The sequence below is a fragment of the Tyto alba genome, unplaced genomic scaffold (genome assembly GCF_018691265.1).
Source record: "Tyto alba isolate M040663 unplaced genomic scaffold, T.alba_DEE_v4.0 Super-Scaffold_17, whole genome shotgun sequence".
Taxonomy (NCBI): Eukaryota; Metazoa; Chordata; class Aves; order Strigiformes; family Tytonidae; genus Tyto; species Tyto alba.
Window position 1 is genome coordinate 18703776 of NW_024881279.1, and position 10364 is coordinate 18714139.

Here is a 10364-nt window from a genome sequence, read left to right on the forward strand (position 1 = left end):
ATAAGCTGAACAAATAACTCCAAATCACTCAGCTGCAAGTAAAAAACAGCAAATAACTATTTTCTGTGACAAAATAGAACACATGAAGAATGTAGGGAAAAGAAGTTTGTCTTACATCAATTCATGCATGATGATCTGCAAGTACCTTTAAGGAAGTTCTGTTCATGTTAATTCTAAGAAAGTATAACCATACCAAACATACCAAATCAGTAAGGTGGGCTTCATTCAATTTATTCACCAAAGGTACTTTTCAGTTCTCAACTACTAAGGAATCTGGCTGCAGGGAAGCTTATTAGCTTATCACAAAATTCTCCTCCTGCTAAAACTCCCTTTCAACAGTACTGCTCATGGATGGCTTCTAGTACTAAATGGTCATCCAGAGAAGAACAGTGACACTTCATAATTGTGCTTACTGGAGATTACTCAAAGGAGTGAAGTGTGTGAAATCCTTAATCCTTACTGATTGCAACTCCTCCTCTCCTCAGTTCTAGTCTCCATTCTTTGATATGATGAAAATTTCTTAAGAATTCGACAAAACCTGTCATTCTTCCTTGCTCCAGGAAACTCGTTTGGTTAACCCCACTCCATGGTCATTGTGCTTGACATGATTTTACAACACAGTGGTTTTGTCTTCTATGTGCAGACTTTCTAAGATGAACTCTAGTGAAAGCAGTAGTGACCCTCTAAACACTCATTATTTGTTTCCCCTCTAACCCTTAACACTTGTAACACCATTAACATATATAAAAGTTTGAAGACATAAATCACCATTAAAACTCCTTATTTACAAATCTAAGAATAGCCAGAGTAAAACCCACATTTCTCAATGTGACCTCAATAAAGCACATTATCCTTTAAAAAATAAAATATTCTCATGTTAATACTGCATCAGCCACATATTCTTAGCTGACCCCTGTAGTCATACCTTCCAGTTAAACATAACACTGGACTAACGAGTTTGCATACTGACAGTAATGCAATAGCAACAGGGTAGATGGCACAGGATAACCACCAACATATTATCTGTGGCTAAGGATTACACTATACCGATATTTTCTTACCCATCTCCGGCACCATCAATCACTATTTTCATTTGATTTCTGCTTTTATCAGAGACTTGTTGGAAATTCCCTCTGCCATAGAAATTTTCTACTGCTCAGATGTCAACCTACCTCCACAGGCAGATATTTCAGTTGAGCAAGTCAGCAGTAGCTGAATGTAGCTGAAAGTAGGTTTCCCAGAAGCATGGGTACTGCAGTTCCTGGTTTTGCCTCAGAAAGTGGCAGGAGGCATATTTTTTTCTGGATTTGACTGAAGCAGAAAGGAATTAATTCACTCTGTCAAGCCTGTACTTATATCTAAGCTTGAGGCCTGAGCTGCAAAGTATTAAAACCTTATGTCCATGTGCAAAACCATCAGAAAACAAAAGGTTAGAGAACAAGAATATCATAGGGGCAGCTTGAGATCTTTCTTTCTGCAGGCAAAACAAATCACAGAAATTCTGCTAAGTGACTTGGTGACAATGCTCTCAGTTAATACCTTCCAGAATAATCCAGTTCCCAGCTTTACCACTGCTTCTCTTCTTACATAACATACAATTATGTGAAGTTTCCCAGCTTTGTATCTCTAGTGTAGACATTATGAAGGTTAGCTTAAACCACAGATGCCAGAAGTGTGACACTGATGGTTTCTGTTTCACAGATAAAATAGTTTTCTTGTATTTCTCCCATTTTGCTTCATCTGTGCTAAGTTACAGGGTAGACTAAGCTATCATTTAGCTGAACCAGAAGAACATACATATAGATAACACTAACATACTAGAAGGAAGGGAGTGAATACATTGCTAAAATATTGTGGTGGGGTTTTGGTAGCAGGGGAGGGGGCTACAGCTGTGGCCCTTGTGTGAGAAGCTTCTCGAAGCTCCCCCGGCTCCAAGTCGGCCCCACCTCTGGCCAAGGCTGAGCCAGTTAGTGACGGTGGCTGCGCCTCTGCCATAACGTAATTAAGAAGGGGAACCTGGGAGGGGGAGCTGGAGTTGTGAGGAGGAGTTACGAGAAGGACACCTGTGGGAACACCCAGGTCAGTGGAAGGAAGGAGGAGGAAGGGGCGGGAGGTGCGCTGGAGCAAAGCCCCCCTGTCTCCTGTGGGGAGACGGCAGGGCCACCCCCCTGCCACCCGTGGAGGTCACCGGTGGAGCAGAGGCCGACCTGCAGCCTGTGGAGGGGCCCGCACCCGATCAGGAGGCTGAGCTTGAAAGAAGCCGGGACTCTGAGGGGAGAAGCGCCCCCCCCAGCTGTGGTAGTTCGGCGCTGGGAGGACTGCAACACGCAGGGGGGACCCACGTCGGAGCGGCTCGGGAAGGGCTGGATCATGTGGGGAGGACTCACTGCGGAGAAGGTTCATGGAGGCCTGTCTGCAGTGAGAGGGGAGCCCCGTGGAGCAGGGGAGGGATGTGCAGCGTTCACCCCGTCTCCCGAGGAGGAAGGAGCGGCAAGCTGACTGTAACCCCCATCCCCTGCCCCCTGCACTGCTGGGGGAGGAGGGAGAGAGATGGGGAGCAGAGCTGAAGGGCTGGGGGAGGTGTTTTGGGATGTGGTGGCGCTTCTCACTGTCCCACCTTGTCTGTTAAATGTTGGGGGTTTCTAGGGTTTGAATTAAAGTGATGCTCTTTTTTATTTTCCCTAAGGAGTCTGTCTTTTGCCCATGACTGTAATGGGTGATCCACCCCTCCCTGCCCTTATCTTGATTCTGGAGCCTTTTGCTTCATTTTCTTCTTCCCAGCTCTGTGAGTGGGAAGAATGCATGAGCAGCTGCGTGGTGCTCAGTTGCACTCTGGGCTCAAACCGTGACAAACAGTTGCCCGGCTACAGGTGAGGCCCTTCCTGAACATGAGGAATAAAGTAAGAAAAAACAGCATTTCAGAAGTAACATATGAACATATAAATCATAAATTAGTTGTTGTCATTGACATTATTTCCATATATACAGAGGAAATTACAGAAGACATATAGAAGAAGTTATTTAGCTCTACTACATCGTCTGGTTTTAGTTCTGTTTGCCCTCTAGGTTCTGAGTGATTCCTTCCATTTCTAGCTACATAGTAAATTTGAGGGTGAAAAATACCAAATTTGAACAATGGTTGCTGAATATGTATATGAAGTGAAAGTTAATGCAAACTAGAATATAATTGAAAATCAAGTCAATCTTTGCAAACCTATCTACAGTTTTTTAAAACTCAGCTATTAACTGCAGCAGATAGAGCTACTACTAGAATTTCACCACTAGATGGCCTTATTTAAGTAATAACCTAGCATCATCAGTTATAAAGGTTTATGAAGTAGCAGACAGCATGTACATGTTACCCAAATTCCTTTTCTCGGTATGCAAGATAATTTGACACTGTTGCAAGGAGAGTTGCAACAGCACCTTGTTTAACAAAGTCCATTTTCACCTGTCTGAGTAGCTGGAAACCCCAGTTTCATCTGAGGCCTTGAGCAGATCATAATCATAACATAGGACACAGAAGTTTGATCTCAGTTCTGCTAATGTCTAAAATGGTGGGCTTCTTTTTTCAGACTTTAGCTGTCAGTTATGATACACCAAGGCCTTAAGAAACCAGTGCTGGATCAATTGTTATTCTGATAAAAAACTGTTTCTGATCCCCCAAAGCAAACATTTTAGTCTGTTCTTGACCTCCCGGTTATCTCAAAGTAATTTCTTAACCTACCTATCATTCTATGTTGCATTTGAGTCACAGCTTATGTGCTTCATTACTTACTGGCAATATTTTATCTTGAAGAGTAAAGGAAAGACAAAATTTAACATCCAGAACCACAGAGCCTTTACCTTTAGAATGGCACCAACTATTATAAGATGAGGGTAAGTAACTATGAGTAAGAGCTCTGATACAGACTAAACTCTGAAAAGCTGGAATCATTAAAGAAGAATAAAATTTGGAGATTTCAATCCAAGTAATTACAGGGCTGGCAGAGAAATCTAAGAATGTCCTTCCCTGGAAGAAATACTCATGACAAAAGTGTTTCTTAGGAACAGGATCTCAGCCACCAAACAGCGTAAGGATTGAGAGCTGTTTTCTTGATGTGCATTCAATATATAGGTGGCTACAGCTGTGTTTGATTAAATCTATCCTCAATAGTGACTCTCAATCACTAAGTCACAATTATTACTTAACTTTTAATTTAATATTTATTATTAAAAGCAATTTCGCCCCATGTACCATGAAATCACAAGACATCCAATTCCTATGATACTTTCCAAATCTTTAAACTCAGTGCAATGATACAAATAGTCAAGAGGCAGCAGAGTTGCTCCCTCAGAGGCTACACAGGCCACTTGAGGAGCCAGTACCCAACACCATGAAAAAGCAGGAGTTACTGTGAAAAAGATGTTCCCCAACAGAAGGAGATTTTCTTTGTTTGCAGGAAAATAACATGAAGAACATTCAAGTGACTTGCACCTCCAAGTGAGTTTGCAAATTAGTTTATAACTGAAATGATACAAATTAATACAATTGCATCAGAAGTATAAACCCTGTATAAAATCTATCATAAACTAACGTACCATTAAACAATATTGATCACAATAGAAAGCCTACTAGCTTAGCCCGAAAATTGTTAAACTTAAATTAGTATGATAGAGCTCATTCTGATTTGGATTAGATTTGAAACAGTTTTAAGTTTTTCTTAAGATTCCTAATGATCTAAATTTAAGCATCTATTTTAAAAAATATTATTCTCAGAAAAAGAAATGAAATAGATATTTTTTTTTATGAGTAGTTTTGACATCATGTCACTTGATGTACATAATAGACACAAATATTGAGAACTGAGCTATAAATCAGAAGCAATCCATTCACTATACAGGTGGAAACTTCAAGATAAAATGCACAAAAAACTGAAGTAATAAACAGCTATAAAAACCCCTGTAAAACTACAGCTGGGATGCTATTAAAACCTCTGAATATGGCAATGTGGCATAACTGCAGAAAATAAATTTTTGATTGCCTAACTTGCATTGATATTTTGCAGATGCTTTCAACCACAAAAAAATCTGAAAATTGTTCTTCTGCAGTCTTAATGTTATACAGAAAGGTTTAGCTCCACCCATTTGTCTTTGGCATAAAACCCCATGATCTCTGAAGTAACAAAGAAGGAAAAAATTGTTGATTTTGCTTTTTTGATGCACTTGCAAAGTCAGGCAGGACAAGAATAATCTACAAAAACCTGAAATAAGATAGCCATTTTTCCATTATCTTCCATCTCTGCTTAAAGAACTACAAGATTTGTCAATTTCAACGGTCAAAAGTTACCTGGAATGTTTTATGATATACTTGACTTAAATTGCTTAAAACATTTATTTGTTTTGATCTTATGCTCTAAGATGTGGCAAACTTTGATTTAAACATGCTAAAAAATGATGACGTAAATGTAAGTATCTTTGCTGAGCACTCAAATCTGCAGAGACACAGTTCTTCCATCACTTGGGAGGAACCACAGCCTGTACCAAGTTTGGTGAAAACTAGGATCTTTCCAACTTCCATCAATTTGAGTGCGCTGATGTTTCAACAACACCCCCATCTCATCAGTGTTCTGGGCAGGTGAGAAAGAACATATCTGGTTGCATCTGACATGACTGTGCTTCAAATACACTTTCTAAGAAATGACCAAAGAGACAGTTCAGCTTTCAATAACATAGCCTAATTCCCTAGTATTTGTTCAATTCACTGCTGGCAGTTATGTATGTTTGCTTTAGAATCTGCTCAAGTTAGTTTTTCAACTTTTGCTAGGAAGTCTACCTACCTCTCTCATACAGTATTTTTCTTTCTGACATTTTTGTTATTTTATTAGCTGCTATGCATTAAAGTGGCAGACTGCAAGAAAACAAATGGACACAGAGATGAAGCACAGCCAAAATTCTGGAACACTGGCTAGGTTGTTGAAGGAGATGAAGGAAGAAAGGACTGCAAATGGCTCTTCTGCAGAGGAGCATAGCCAGAGCTCAGTGCTGAAATCCAAGGGTATTGCCCAAAGCAGCAGACACCTTGGAGGATCACTTGAACAGATACTTCTACTGAATGGGAGTTGCCAACACTGTAATCACCATTACAGTGCATGTGGCAGACAGAATTCATACATACTTCCTTGAAAATTGACCAGTGTGCATCGGGTTTTGGTCAGTAACAGAGAAAATCAATTTCAGAAAATAATATTTGGGGGATATATGGGGATAATTTGCCCACAGAACATATATTAAAATGATCTTTTATATTTTACCCAATTGCTTGAACTTAGCAGCTGAGACTTTGAGTTTCTCATTCCTTTCAATTTGAAAAACTAAGCTTAGCAGTTCATAGTTTGTACTGCTAGCTACAGAGGAGAAGAGCTTCCTGTGATAACATTTTTAAGCTCCAATTCACATCAACTAAACTTAAAATGGTTCTAGATCAACACCATTTTTCACAGAAATAAAATGTATGCATTTGTTTTAGGCATGAAGACACACATTGCAACAGCTAAACAGAAAGTTCCAGTGTTAACTACTGTGTGGAAGCCTAAAAGTACGGGGGCATATACAGATGGTGCCTAGGATGGGAAGAGGAAAAAGCCAGGAACATCTGTCAGCACATGTGACAAGAACGTACATTATGAAAGAGCTCAATTCTCTCTCCCTGTTCCTCTCATAAAGAAGTTTCGGTTACATGAGCACAATGGAAGCAGTCAATAAAGCTCCATTTTATTTGCACTTGACATCAGAAATTAGCTGCCTTACAATTCTGTACATCATTTAATTTTTAAACAGTTAAAAAAAATGCACATTTGCATTGTAATGCAAAGATATCCATAGCAGTCAATGGCACATTCTGGGACATGAGGAAGACATTTAGGGGCCCACTGAGTGCATGTGGTAAGTCAGGTAAATCTTTGGATTTTCTGAGAGCAAATGAGTGAACTCAAGTTTCTCAATATGAACTGCAATATTCAGCTGCTCTAAACAGCAGTAAAGACTGATAATTAAGTGCTTGGCATTAAGAGCATTGAGGCCAGTTGGGTCCATGTATCAGTTTTTGGAGTTAATACAGATTTATTTCACCAAGGGTATTCCAACAATCAGTGAAGAAATTTCAGACTTCTGGGCATAAGGCTTCACAGCTGAACTTTTCAATATAAAACCACTATAAGTGAATTGTCTATATATCTATGAATTAACTGCAATAACTGCAATGATCCCCTAATGCTATGAAGCATACTGTCCCCCAGACTTTGTATGAGTTATTTTTGGACTCCTTTACTAACAGAGGGAGGAGAGGCACAATATCAGAGGACATTAAAATCAGTAAGTTTCACAGACTTACTAGCGCTTTTGTATTTTTCTGTCCATTTGCTTTACCTCTACCAAACTTACTCAGCTTATACTAAAATTTCAGCAGTTAATAGCCCCATCTTTACTGTTGTTGAAGAATTTTAGTATAACATAAAAACATTCCTCTCCTGTAACATTCCTGATCATCAAGCTATAAATGACTATCCTAAGGAGAATTTTAGCATTTTACTCCCATTCTTGTAGTTCATAGAAACTCAGAACAAAGGAAACACTCCACATGCCTTGGATAAATAACTTGGAGGGGCTAAGGGCACTGAAGGATGACCTCTAATTCAAAATAAATTGTGAAGTACATGTTTTTCAAGTGTTTATGTACATTTTTATCCACTTTGACCTTTCAGATGAAAGAATGTGTTCCCATTCTCCAAAAAGACTGTAAGCTCAGAAAAAAAGCTCAGAAAATTTCTGACAATGCAACATATTTCCATTCCAACCCACTAAAAGCTACAAACAGCCTCTGAAGTCAGTGTATCAGATCCAAAGAAAATAACCACTACTGTCATTTTATGTATCTAAAAACCCACAGATTCCTAGCATGGAAAGTAATGAGCACTGGTAATAACACTGAAAAATGGTCATGACCTATGACTAGTAAACACAGAAAGAAGTTTTGCATTACCTTGTAGTTCATTGGTTTTCACCAGCTCATATTCCTATCTGCAGCATCTATTTCAGTGTAACATGTTTGGAGGAAAAAAGTCTCTATCAGTGCCTGCACAGAAGTTCAATAAATATGAAATAATCTTGGTAATGATATAACTAGGGGGACAGAAAACAAAAGGAGAAAATTTTGCTCTAGTACAGCAGTTCTGTAACACGATCCAAGCCCCAACTTATTGTGTATCCAAACAAGATAAACAGTAAAAATGAAAGAGAAGAACTGTTTATGTTGAAGAGAAGAGCTTGCTAAAACAGGAGACACTAAAGCCAGTGACTGTTTCTAACACTTCTGCAAATGAATTCTCAACATTAGCATTCTGGCAGTGCTGTAGTCGATGAATCCATACAAGAGATAACATTTTGGTATTTGCAAAACTAAGCTAAGTAATCACTGTTTTATAGTTTGCAGGGACTAAAACCTCATAAGAAACAACTGCAAGTAATTATTTAAAAATCCACATTATTAGTGCAGTTCCCTGACTCAGCATCAGAGCTGGCATATTTCCTATCTTACATTCAAAGCTAAAGAAGAGCTAATGGAATTAAAGCATAATTTATTTAAGAGATGTAATTTTTTACCTACTGTAATACGTACATCCCTCAACTTCAGAGCAGAAGATACAAAGATAGCTTCCTATGTTTTAAGTCCAGTGTGTTTACCTTACATTTTTATATTGGTGTAAACTAAGTGACAGAAGTAGCAGCAAAGGACCTTAGAATAGATATTTTATTACTCCTATGAGGATAAATAACTTTCACTGCTCCTTTCCCACACATTATGTGGGGTTTACCTTCCACCTTCTACCACTGCTCAAGGGTTTCCCCTTCTCTCCCCCACTGCCTTTTCTTTTTTTGGGGGGTTGGGAGGGAGCTGGTGGGAGCAGACTTCCCACAAAATATATTTTAACACCTTGAGATATGCATAGATTTGCTGTGTATTCTAGATACTTAAATGCTTAATAGAGGCTAAAAAGGTGTGGGTTTAAAAAAAAAATATCTCATGGTAAGATCAGTCAACATCCAATTCTCAGGTAAAAAGCAACTACTGAAGCCAGTATGATGATTTCATTTATCCGACAGCTATCTGTCTGTGACATCATCTGTCTAGATTTTATTATGGTTGATACTTACGGAAAATCATGCACTTCAGTCTCCCAAATAATGATTCTTCAGTATTTTAAATCAACTCATAAAACCTAAGGTACAAAGTTCATAGCTCTTCCTTCCCATAGTTGAAAGCTACCTTTGTAGGTGTAGAAGTATGGTGCAGCATCAAGAACTTACAATACAACAGCTTTTCAAATAAATCAATAGTAAGGAAGACCTCTATCTAACTTGCATTTACTTTGGTGACTGCAGTAATTGAAACACATTCTTCCACATCCAAAACCTCATACCTCCCTCTACCACTACTAGTTTCATCAGAAACTGAAAATTCCTGGGAACTGAGTAAGTCAACACCCAGCATGTTGAAGATTTCAGTTATGAGAATATCCGTTCAACCATGACTGGTAAATCTGTCTGGTCAGTTGGTGACAGTTTTTAGGTCAATAGCTACTTTAGCTGCTGTAAAAGCCTCGTTATAGCCATGAGACACACATAGATAAACAAAATGAAAGCAGATGCTCTAACAGGTGAACTTTTTCTTTCTCTCACTATCATCACTGGATAATCTTTGGACTGTTATCATGCTAATAGAGTCTCATCATTACTGTAAGTGACCACCTTCTCTGAAAGCACAAGCCAACTTGTTTCATCTCGCAATGGAACTGACTAAGCTCGCTCCTACACAATTAGAGTCAGTTACAGGAGTGGTAAATCAAATAAATTTCTGTTTGCTTTTCATTAGTTTTCAGAAATTTGAGTTAATTAAATTACCAATTATCAGAATGAACAAGACTCCTGAGGCTAAGATTTTATATGAGTCATCTCACTTTCAACCCACTGAGCCAAAAACTGTGGGGCCTACATATTATTCCAACTAGAGAGATAATGGAGTCTGGCATCTTTGATGCCATCCTTTTCTTCATAATTATAGCACACTATTGTATTTCTCTCAACACAGCAGAAATCAAAAAAGGCAATCTTTGTTTATAGTTCCAAACCACTTCTAATAAGACCTTGAACCAGAAAACTCTTTTATTTTTGGCAGTGAGAAGTGGTGGGAGGGTGGGGATGGAACATCACACTGAAAAGCTTTGCTCAAGGTGCATCTGCAGGTTGCTCGATCCATCTTTTGGGCCCTTTTCTGCAGCAGTTCTTCCTGTTGATCTCACCTCACATCTCTTCTGTTGACACAGTAC